Raw genomic sequence first — 12,845 nt, 5'->3', positions numbered from 1 at the left:
CTTTCCTTCTAATTTAAAAATTATCAAATTAAAGATTCATTAATTTTCTTTATTTATTTATATAAATCATTTGTTTAAATTTAAAAGAAAAAAAAAACACTTTAAATTTTATAATTTAATATTTTCTCTCTTTTCATATAAATTCATAATATTCAAATGTTTAGAATTTTGTATTTACTTATTTTTATTTTTAAAATAAGCTCATATAATATATGAGTGTCACGCCTAATCATATAATATAATACCCACTTATATTTTTTGAGACTTATTAAGCATATTCAATGTATCAGTAGATGTGAAATTTTTTGCCATCCACAAAGGCTGGACTGACATTTTCAAATACTGGAAGGTATTGAAAGGTTAATACGTTTGAAATGTTATTCCTTATTGAAACGTGTGCTTGCATCTCATGAGAATAGATTATGAGTAATGTGACATATGTTTATAGGATCGTGAAGTATTCAAATATGCATACATTGATACACCAACACATGAAGATACACATTTCATATACATTTATACTCATACAAATAATTTGACAGAAAATAAACAGGTTTTAAACAAAGATTAATCCACCCTGTAACCAAAGAAAACTACATATGCTACTTTTATCAGCAAAGGAATGTATAAGATTGACCACTAGATCTTTTGTACTTAGGATTTTTTAATAGATCGAAGTACTCGATATATCCAGATACAAAGTTCAAGTTGGACTCGGTTATAACAAAAGTTCATGTTTAATGTTTTCACGGTTTATCTAATACACTAAACATAAGAGGCCTATACAGTTAATGTAATACGTATGGTCCTGATTTATCGACTGAAGAAAATGGCATCTGTGAAGCACACATGTGGCTGGTAGATGATATCACCAAGCAAATGCAGTCTGAAATGAAACATTAACCCATAAAACTTTATGAGTCCACAATAGAGGTGACAATTACAAACTGCACATATTAAAAATTAATAATATTAACATGAAGATATTTTGACCATCATTAATGGTAATGGAGTTGTTGTATTAAAAATTAATCATATTAACTGTAGGTTGGACAACTTACAGGGAGCCTTCCTTTCGTCTTTTATCTCATCTTCTAAGGATTCGTCTCAGCCAGCCACTTCATCCTATTTATTATAATGAACATTGGTTAGCTTTTTTGGTTTGCCGCACAAAAAAAAAAAAAAAAAAAACTTATTGAAAAACCTACGGATTCAAAAATTAAAATTAATAAAACTAAAGACTCTGTCAGATCTTTTTTGCTTGAAAAAGATCTAATACTCGATCACCACGTATCAGTATCTTTCTTGATATTTAGGGAAAAAGCATGTAACAAAGTACAGATCAGATCTGCAACACGATCCCCATAATCTCCAAACAGTATTCAATAAGAATTGAAGCAGATGTCAGCTTTAGACTATTGAAATTAACGTTACCAGATATAGCATAAATTGGAAAGTTGAGCAGAAAAATTGATTGGAATCCTAACATTTACAGAAGAAAACGTTATATAAATTTACCTTTTCAAGCTAGGGGCCTCCGACCAACCAACAAAACCAACTCTTGAAATGTTATGAACACCTAACTGATAGTAATCTGATTCTACTAGGCTGACAACAGGATACACATCAAAGTATAGTGTGAGTGACAGTCGAACGACATAATCTTCGAAACACCAAATTATATATGGCGGATCTTTACTAATTTTTAGATCTATGTGCATGATGAAGAAAAAAAATGGACACATAAAATCTTGGTGATTATCATGAGTCGATAACTTAATGAAACCAATGCATGATTTTCACATATGTAAGACACGATTGGTGATCTAGATTGACAGCGGCTGCGAAATCGTATTGAAATGAAACTGAACATATCGTGTATATATATAGTGTGGGCCTAACCCTAACCCTGATCTCTAGATCTAGCGTTGGTGATTTTTATCAAGCTCCCCTACTATTGTACATATCTTCAAATAAAACCCTAAGGTTACCCAAAATGACACTTTGATTGCTTGATGAATAAAGTGGTACTTGATTTTTTATATGTAATTTTTTAAGAACTCTTATATATAAATGGCCACAACCCACAATACTTGAGTAACTTTTTTTTAACATAAATTTAATCATTTGTAGACTACTCTTAGTTCCACATATGCTTCCGACAAAACCAGAACCGTCGACTTCAAGGAGGGGCAACACCTGATACGGTTAGATTATTATAAGTGTTTTGGTAAATGGCAACAATACTCTTGATTTTTTTTTTTTTGGAAAAACAGTTGATATTTTTCCTTTCTTGTTTAAGTGAGAACATCTTTCATCATTTGACATTGTAATTATTCGAGGTTGAGTATACGATATTCATGGTCTATCCTTTCAACATAAGATGGCGTAACTAGCACAAACGTATTAAAATGTTTGGATACAAAATTAATGATTTCAATAAATTTTAAAAGTATGCTTTACGTTATAAATGAAATCACAATAGATAATATACGACTAACTATATTGAACTCAAAATTAAATTTCGGGAAGAAACCGATATTCATAATGTACATAAAGTAAAATCGTGCATGTATTTATAATTTAACATGACCTTAAGTTCAAATCTATAAGTCAAATAATGCTTAACAATAAGTATTCTGTTTTATGAAAGTATTGTTCGAATGTTATTTAGTTGATTATTGGATTGCCTGATTATTAAATTAATCACACCCTGGTGTTTTTATATTAGCACATTGTGGTACATTGATTGCGACTTTGTAATTTAAGTATATTTGGGTGTTTTTATATTAGCACATTGTGGTACATTGATTGCGACTTTGTAATTTAAGTATATTTGGATTCCTTTTATTGTTTTAAGTCAATGTGAGTTTCACAACACGTTCAAAGATGCTATGGACGATTAAATCTCTAGAATTAAATTTGTTGGTAAATATCCATTGGTTTTCGATCAATAATTGCAAGAATCGCATACACCTGATAATAATATATTTGTGAATTTGGTATGAGTTTAAAAACTAATGGTACATATATCAACTAACGAAACTCAACAATGGGCAATGTAATAACTGTGTCAGGCATATGTTGCATGCTACTCCAACATGACTAACACGAAGAAACCCAATATTTCTCATCCGTTACAATATACCTTACTATAAATGCTCTACGTTCCTCAACAAACAATAAGGGGGAACAAAAAAAGTGGCAAAAAATGAAACAATTGTAAGCGTGTTCTACTATTAATCATTTTGCATGAAATGAACATCTAATAGAATAAAAATATGCATGTTTTCTTAGCAATGGAGCAGCATATTTCATAACTCAACAACACAACCAGTTTTTCTATGATTTTGAGAACTATAACTTGCATCCAACCACCTAATTCTAACCATATATGGGCCTTGAGTAAGCCGTTTCAATGGCCCCACAATAGTCATTTGCTTCCTCGGTATCCCACCATCAAACACTTGCAACATCATGGATGTCCTTCTTGATTCCAGATGGATAATGTAGCATCCGCACTTATGGCCTAAAAGTTTTCGATCTAAGGTTTTTTATGTATCAAAAACACTTAAACTAGGTAGTGAAAAAATAACTTATGATATACCTAAGTGTACATGCAACCTATGGATGTATGTCTTCGTGCTTGAGCTCTCGTGCTCGTGACCTTGTTTACATGAAAATGACTGAAACTGGAATCCCTCTCTTGGTTCATAATCAGTAAGCTCAAAAGTGAATAATTAAAATATAACTAGGAGGGGTTAAACTCTTAATGAACCCCTCCACAAGAAGGGATAAAGAAGATGTGAAATTTAAAGCCAAGAATAAGCAAGGATTATGGCTTTGGATATATTGCACTGTTTATGTTGGATTAAGTGTCTAATTGCATAACTATAATTTGTATATAGTTGAACTGATTGTAGCATAGTCTTTTTGGGTTGCCCTCATAACTAGCAATTGGACGACATGACTTTTGGAGAGAGAGAGAGGTTAATTTATCATATAATTAATAAATTGAAATAAATAATTTATTAATATGTTGTGAGAACAATATATTAATTAGAAATAATTTTATATAATTAATATTTAATCAAAAATTAATTAAAATTAAAAGAATTAATTAAAAGTTTAGGGTCTAATGTGCAACTGTTCAATAGTTGAACAAGAGGCTCCAGAACCTTCTTGGAGAAGGTTTGATGGTTTCAATAAGGATATTCTAGGGTTTCTATAAATATAAATAAGGAGTTGGATAGTTAACCATTTGAAATATTATTATTATCTTATGATTTGGGTTATCTAGGGCATCCTTGTTGGACAATAAAAGGGCCCTCATCCCGAAGGATTTTGGCCACACATATCTTTAGACATATAACCAAAATTCTTATATGCCCCTCTCCTGTCTCCATATTTATCTTGTTACTAGTGTTGGGTGTGAACCACTAGAGACACAATGTGTGTGGTGCTTTCTCTCAAGTCTTCAAGAACACATAGTTATTTGTTATTTGTCAACAACAATTAAGGTATGTTTCTCTTAGCCCTAATCATATTTTCGAAAATATGTTACGTACGCTAGTGTTTCTTATTTGATGTTGAAAGTTGTATATTTAATTATAGAAAACATAGATCTTATTCTAGGGTTGCATGCACACTTAATTTTTTTTATTTGTTTTGCATAAAACCGATCAGTTTTATCATTCCACCCTTACGTGATGAGATATCCCCAAAATGAAATTCCTTTTAATTCTAATAGGAATACCATCCACCATAGGTTCTATAGTATTCCTGATTAATAAACTATTGATAAATTGCTATTCAACCCTTTAATTAATTAGACTATTAATTAATTCTCATAATATTTTCAAATTACTTTATAATTAATTATTTAACCATAATACGTAATAAATCAATTCCCCTTTTGTTGATTCTACTTGATTTGAGTATTGAAGGCAACTCAAGATAACCTGCATATTATTAGAGATATCAACAGTAGTTAACGATCTTGGAGATACTTTCCAAGAGTCTACCACTTTGACAGGACATCAACTATAGACGATTGTTTTGTCAAAAAGTAATACTTGCAACACTATTTGGAATCACATTGCTCCAACCAAGGCAAACATCTTAAGAAAACATCTTAATTTGCATGTTAGGCTTGGTCATCTATACATTAGGTTTAACCTCCTTAGAATTAGGATCCCTTTGCAATTATCTATATGAACCCTCCGTGCGACAAGCAATGAATTTGAGTCACACTTATTTCTTGACTACCCTAAAGTCATTGAGGTAAATGTGATTTTGGGTCATTGGTGGAGGGGTATCCCTATTACTAGTGTGCCCATAATGTATTTGTTTTTGAGGTTGGACCACCACTACTTTGATGGCCCTGTTATGGATAATGTAGATATGGGAAGAAGGTTATCTTCTGTTGGAAATGTTATGGATAATGTAGATATGGCAACGAGGTTGTCTTCCGTTTAAATTCAGGAGCAGCAAAGAGTAAGTAGGTGATCCAAGTATTATATAACTAGAAAAGATGAATAGTTTTGTTAGTAAATCTGCTCTCTCAATCCTGGCAAAGATTACCACAACTACTTGTAACTCTAGCCTCTCACTAGCTTTTATTATTTAAAAAAAAAAAAAAATTTTAAAAAACCTTGGTTTAAAAAAACATCATATAAATAATACCCACTTATATTTTTTGAGACTTATTGATCATATTCAATGTCCTAGCAGATGTGAACTTTTTTGCCATCAACAAAGGTTGGACTGACATTTTCAAATACGGGAAGGTATTGAAACGCTAATAAATTTGAAGTGTTGTTCCTTTATGAAACGTGTGCTTGCATCTCATGAGAATAGATTATGAGTAATGTGAAATATGTTTAATGGATCATGAAGTATTCAGACTCATATGCATACATTCATACACCAACGTATACAAATACACATTTCATATATATTTATACTCATACAAATAACTTGACAGAAAATAAAACAGGTTTTAAACAAAGATTAATCCACCCTGTAACCAAAGAAAACTACATCCGCTACTTTTATCAGCAAAGGAATGTATAAGATTGACCAGTAGATGTTTTGTACTTGATGTATATATACAGTTCAAGTTGGCCTCTGTTATAACAAAAGTTCATGTTTAATGTTTTCACGGTTTATCTAATACACTAAACATAAGAGGCCTAATACAGTTAATGTAATAGGTATGGTCCGGATTTATTTACTGAAGAAATTGGCATCTGTGATGCACACATGTGGCTGGTAGATGATATCACCCAAGCAAAGTCAGTCTGCAATGAAAGATTAACCCATAAAACCTTATGAGTCCACAATAGAGGTGACAATTACAAACTGCACATATATTAAAAATTAATCATATTAACTGTAGGTTGAACAACTTACAGGGGAGCCTTCCTTTCGTCTTTTATCTCATCTTCTAAGGATTCGTCTCAGCCAGCCACTTCATCCTATTTATTATAATGAACATTGGTTAGCTTTTTTGGTTTGCCGCACAAAAAAAAAAAAAAAAACTTATTGAAAAACCTACGGATTCAAAAATTAAAATTAATAAAACTAAAGACTCTGTCAGATCTTTTTTGCTTGAAAAAAATCTAATACTCGATCACCACGTATCAGTATCTTTCTTGATATTTAGGGAAAAAGCATGTAACGAAGTACAGATCAGATCTGCAACACGATCCCCATAATCTCCAAACAGTATTCAATAAGAATTGAAGCAGATGTCAGCTTTAGACTATTGAAATTAATGATACCAGATATAGCATAAATTGGAAAGTTGAGCAGAAAAATTGATTGGAATCCAAACATTTACAGAAGAAAACGTTATATAAATTTACCTTTTCAAGCTAGGGGCCTCCGACCAACCAACAAAACCAACTCTTGAAATGTTATGAACACCTAACTGATAGTAATCTGATTCTACTAGGCTGACAACAGGATACACATCAAAGTATAGTGTGAGTGACAGTCGAACGGCATAATCTTCGAAACACCAAATTATATATGGCGGATCTTTATTAATTTTTAGATCTATGTGCATGATGAAGGAAAAAAAATGGACACATAAAATCTTGGTGATTATCATGAGTCGATAACTTAATGAAAACAATGCATGATTTTCATATATGTAAGAAACGATTGGTGATCTAGATTGACAGCGGCTGCGAAGTCCTAACGAAATGAAACTGAACATATCGTTTATATATAGTGTGGGCGTAACCCTAAACCTGATATCTAGATCTAGCGTTGGTGATTTTCATCAACCTCCCCTACTATTGTACATATCTTCAAATAGAACCCTAAGGTTATGCAAAATGACGCTTTTATTGCTTGATGAATAAAGTTTTACGTGACTTTTTATATGTAATTTTTTATGAACTCTTATATATAAATGGCGACAGCCACAGTAATTGAGTAACATTTTTTAATGTAAATTTAATCATTTGTAGACTACTCTTAGTTCCACATATGCCTCCGACAAAACCAGAACCATCGACTTCAAGGAGGGGCAACACTTGATACGGTTAGATTATTATAAGTGTTTTGGTAGAACCGTCGACTTCAAGGAGGGGCAACACCTTTTTTTTTTTTTTTGGAAAATCAGTTGATACGGTATTCATGGTTTAGCCTTTCAACATAAGATTGCGTAATTAGCACAAACGTATTAAAATGTTTAGTTACAAAATTAATGGTTTCAATAAATGTTAAAAGTATGATTTACGTGTTATAATGAAAGCACAATAAATAATATACAGCTAATTATATTGAACTTAAAATTAAATTTCGGGAAGAAACTGATGTTCATAATGTACATAAAGTAAAATTGTGCATGTATTTATCGTTTAACATGCCCTTAAGTTAAGATCTATAAGTCATATAATGCTTAACGATAAGTATTCTATTTAATGAAAGTTTTGTTCGAATGTTTATTTAGTTTATTATTGGATTACTTGATTATTAGATTAATCACACGCTAGTGTTTTTATATTAACACATTGGGGTACACTGATTGCGACTTCGTAATTTAAGTATATTTGGATTCATTTTACTATTTTAAGTCAATGTGAGTTTCAAAACACGTCCAAACATGCTATGGATGATTAAATCTCAAGAATTAAATTTGTTGGTAAATATCCATTGATTTTCCATCAATAATTACAAGAATCACGTACACCTAATAATAATATATTTGTGAATTTGGTATAAGTTTAAAAAGTATTGGTGTATATATCAACTTACCAAACTCAACTATGGTTAATGTAACAACTGTGTCAGGCATAAGTTGCATGCTACTCCATCATGACTAACACGAAGAAACCTTAGACTTCTCATCCGATACAACATACCTCACTTTAAATGCTCTATGTTCCTCAACAAACAGAAAGGGGGAACAAAAAAGTGGTAAAAAATGAAACAATTGTAATGGTGCTCTACTATTAATCATTTTGCATGAAATGAACATCTAATACAATAAAAATATGCATGTTTTCTAAGTAATGGACAAGCATATTTCACAACTCTCAAAAACACAACCATTTTTTCTATGATTTTGTAAACTATAACTTGCATCCAACCACATAGTTCAAACCATATAAGGACCTTGGTTAAGCCATTTCAATGGCCCCACAATAGTCTTTTGCTTATGCGGTATCCCACCATCAACCACTTGCAACATCATGTATTTCCTTCTTGACTCCGGATAGATAATGTAGCATCCGCAACTTTTAGATGTTAGGTTTTCTATGTATCAAAAACACATAAACTAGGTAGTGAAAAAATAAATTATGATATACCTAAGTGTACATGCAACCTATGGATGTATGCCTTTGCGCTTGAGCTCTCGTGCTCGTGACCTTGTTTACATGGAAATGACTCAAACTGGAATCCCTCTCTTGGTTCGTAACCAGTAAAGTCAAGAGTGCATAATCAAAACATAACTAGGAGGAGTTAAACTATTAATGAACTCCTCCACAAGAAGAGAGAAAGAAGATGTGAAGCTTCAAGCCAAGAATAAGCATGTATTATGGCTTTGGATATCTTCCACTGTTTTTGTTGGATTAAATGTTGAATCCCATAACTATAATTTGTATATACTTGAACTGATTGTAGCATAGTTTTTTTGGGTTGCCCTCGTAACTAGCAACTGGACGGCATGATTTTTGGAGAGAGAGATGTTGATCTATTATATAATTAATAAATTTATTAATATATTATGAGAGCAATATATTAATTAGAAATAGTTATATGTAATTAATATTTAATCATAAATTAATTAAAATTAAAATTATTAATTAAAAGTCTAGGGTCTAATGTGCAATTGTTCAATAGTTGAACAAGAGGCTCCACAACCTTCTTTGAGACGGTTTGACGGTTTCAATAAGGATATTCTAGGGTTTCTATAAATATAAATAACGAAATAAGGAGTTGGATAATTAACAATTTGAAATATTATTATTATCTTAAGATTTGGGTTATTTAGGGCATCCTTGTTGGATAATAAAAGGGCCCTCATCCCGAAGGATTTTGGCCACTCATATCTTTAGACATATAACCAAAATTCTTATTTGCCCCTCTCATTTCTCCATATTCATCATGTTGCTAGTGTTGGGTGTGAACCACTAGAGGTACGATATTTGTGGTGCTTTTTCTCAAGGATTCAACAACACAAAGATCTTTGTTATTTGTCATCAACAATCAAGGTATGTTTCTCTCAGCCCTAATGTTATTTTCGAAAATATGTTAGGTAAACTAGTTTTTCTTATTTGATGTTGAAAGTTGTATATTTAATTAGAGAAAACATAGATCTTATTCTAGGGTTGCATGCACACTTGATTTTATTATTTGTTTTGCAAAAAACCCATCAGTTTTATCATTCCACCCATATGGGATGAGATATCCCCAAAATGAAATTCCTTTTAATTCTAGTAGAAATACCGTCCACCATAGGTTCTATAGTATTCCTGATTAATAAACTATTGATAAATTGTTATTCATCCCTTTAAATAATTAGACTTTTAATTAATTCGCATAATATTTTCAAATTAGTTTATAATTAATTATTAAACCATAATACGTAATAAATCAATTACCCCTTTGTTGATTCTACTTGATTTGAGTATTGAAGGCAACTCAAGAGCACCTTCCTATTATTAGAGATATCAACAGTAGTTAATGACCCTGGAGACACTTTCCATCAACTATAGATGATGATGTTTTGTCCAAAAGTAATACAAGCAACATAATTTGGAATCACATTGCTCCAACCAAGGTAAACATCTTAAGAAAACATCTTAAGTTGCATGTTAGGCTTCATCATCTATACACTAGATTGAACCTCCTTCTTTGCAATCATCTATATGCGCCCTCCGTGCGGCAAGCAATGAATCTGAGTCACACCTATTTCTTGACTACCCTAAAGTCATTGAGGTAAATGTGATTTTGCATCATTGGTGGAGGGATATCCCTATTACTAATGTGCCCATCATGTATTTGTTTTTGAGGTTGGACCACCTCTAGTCTGATGGCCCTCTTATGGATAATGTAGATATGGGAAGAAGGTTGTCTTCTGTTGGGAATGTTATGTATAATGTAGATATGGGAACGAGGTTGTCTTCCGTTTGAAAATCCGGTGCAGGAAAGAGTTAGTAGGTGACATTCAAGTATTATATAGCTTGAAAAGATGAATAGTTTTGTTAGTAAATCTGCTTTCTCAATCCTGGCAACGATTGCCACAACTACTTGTAACTCTAGCGTCTCACTAGCGTTTTTTATTAAAAAAGAAAAAAGATTTAAAAAAACATCATATAAATAATACCGACTTATATTTTTTGAGACTTATTGAGCATATTCAATGTCCCAGCAGATGTGAAATTTTTTGCCATCAACAAAGGTTGGACTGTCATTTTCAAATATGGGAAGTTATTGAGATGCTAATATATTTGAAGTGTTGTTCCTTTATGAAACTTGTGCTTGCATCTCATGAGAATAGATTATGAGTACTTTGAAATATGTTTAATGGATCATGAAGTATTCAGATTCATATGCATACATTCATACACCAACACATACAAATACACATTTCATATATATTTATGCTCAAACAAATAATTTGACAGAGAATAAAACAGGTTTTAAACAAAGATTAATCCACGCTCTAACCAAAGAAAACTATATCCGCTACTTTTATCAGCAAAGGAATGCATAAGATTGACAAGTAGATGTTTTGTACTTAGGATTTTTTAATAGATCAAAGTACTCGATGTATCCAGATATAAAGTTCAAGTTGGCCTCTGTTATAACAAAAGTTCATGTTTAATGTTTTCACGGTTTATCTAATACACTAAACATAAGAGGCCTATACAGTTAATGTAATACGTATGGTCCGGATTTATTGACTGAAGAAATTGGCATCTGTGATGCACACATGTAGCTGGTAGATGATATCACCCAAGCAAATTCAGCCTGAAATGAAACATTAACCCATAAAAACATTATCAGTCCACAATAGAGGTGACAATTACAAACTGCACATATTAAAATTAATCATATTAACTGTAGGTTGGATAACTTACAGGGGAGCTTTCCTTTCGTCTTTTACCTCATCTTCTAAGGATTCGTCTCCGCCAACCACTTCATCCTATTTATTATAATGAACATTAGTTAACTTTTTTGGTTTGCCACACAAAAAAAAAACTTACTGAAAAACCTACGGATTCAAAAATTAAAATTAATAAAACTAAAGACTCTGTCAGATCGTTTTTGTTTTAAAAAGATCTAATACTCGATCACCAAGTATCAGTATCTTTCTTGATATTTAGGGAAAAAGCACGTAAAGAACTACAGATCAGATCTGCAACACGATCTCCATAATCTCCAAACAGTATTCAATAAAAAATTGAAGTAGATGTCAGCTTTAGACTACTGAAAATAACGTTACTAGATATAGCATAAATTGGAAAGTTGAGCAGAAAAATTGATTGGAATCCAAACATTTACATAAGAAAACGTTATATAAATTTACCTTCTAAAGCTAGGGGCCTCGGACAAACCAACAAAACCAACTCTTGAAATGTTATGAACACCTAACTGATAGTAATCTGATTCTACTAGGCTGACAACAGGATACACATCAAAGTATAGTGAGAGTGACAGTCGAACAACATAAGATTCGAAACACCAAAGTATATATGGCGGATCTTTACTAATTTTTAGATCTATGTGCATGATGAAGGAAAAAAAATCGACACATAAAACTCTTGGTGATTATCAGGAAGCGATTACTTAATGAAAACAATGCATGATTTTCATATATGTAAGAAACGATTGGTGATCTAGATTGACAGCGGCTGCCAAATCGTATTGAAATGAAACTGAATAGATCGTGTATATATATAGTGTGGGCCTAACCCTAACCCTGATCTCTAGATCTAGCGTTGGTGATTTTTATCAAGCTCCCCTACTATTGTACATATCTTCAAATAAAACCCTAAGGTTACCCAAAATGACACTTTGATTGTTTGATGAATAAAGTGTTACTTGATTTTTTATACGTAATTTTTTAAGAACTCTTATATATAAATGGCCGCAGCCCACAATACTTGAGTAACTTTTTTTTAACATAAATTTAATCATTTTTAGACTACTGTTAGTTCCACATATACCTCCGACAAAACCAGAACCGTCGACTTCAAGGAGGGGCAACACCTGATACGGTTAGATTATTATAAGTGTTTTGGTAAATGGCAACAATACACTTGATTTTTTTTTTTGGAAAAACAGTTGATATTTTTCCTTTCTTGTTTAAGTGAGAATAT

At 31.8% G+C, this 12,845-nt stretch overlaps 3 long non-coding RNA genes across 3 annotated transcripts; all 3 read right to left on the bottom strand.

Annotated features, from left to right (window-relative positions):
* Positions 1-699: 699 nt before the first annotated feature.
* LOC145044996 (uncharacterized) lies at positions 700-1,826 on the bottom strand. Its single transcript, XR_013681753.1, has 3 exons — positions 1,519-1,826; positions 1,062-1,125; positions 700-886 (listed from the first exon to the last, which is right to left on the bottom strand). It is a non-coding gene; the product is annotated as an uncharacterized LOC145044996 (long non-coding RNA).
* Positions 1,827-5,984: 4,158 nt separating this feature from the next.
* On the bottom strand, positions 5,985-7,187 carry LOC144998430 (uncharacterized). The gene is made up of 3 exons (XR_013660315.1): positions 6,870-7,187; positions 6,415-6,479; positions 5,985-6,302 (listed from the first exon to the last, which is right to left on the bottom strand). It is a non-coding gene; the product is annotated as an uncharacterized LOC144998430 (long non-coding RNA).
* Positions 7,188-11,189: 4,002 nt separating this feature from the next.
* Positions 11,190-12,373, bottom strand: LOC144998489 (uncharacterized). Its single transcript, XR_013660346.1, has 3 exons — positions 12,053-12,373; positions 11,604-11,668; positions 11,190-11,493 (listed from the first exon to the last, which is right to left on the bottom strand). It is a non-coding gene; the product is annotated as an uncharacterized LOC144998489 (long non-coding RNA).
* Positions 12,374-12,845: the final 472 nt, after the last annotated feature.

The sequence above is a fragment of the Lactuca saligna genome, chromosome 5, assembly GCF_052625555.1.
Source record: "Lactuca saligna cultivar CGN05327 chromosome 5, ASM5262555v1, whole genome shotgun sequence".
NCBI lineage: Eukaryota > Viridiplantae > Streptophyta > Magnoliopsida > Asterales > Asteraceae > Lactuca > Lactuca saligna.
This window is presented reverse-complemented; position numbering and strand designations above follow the sequence as displayed.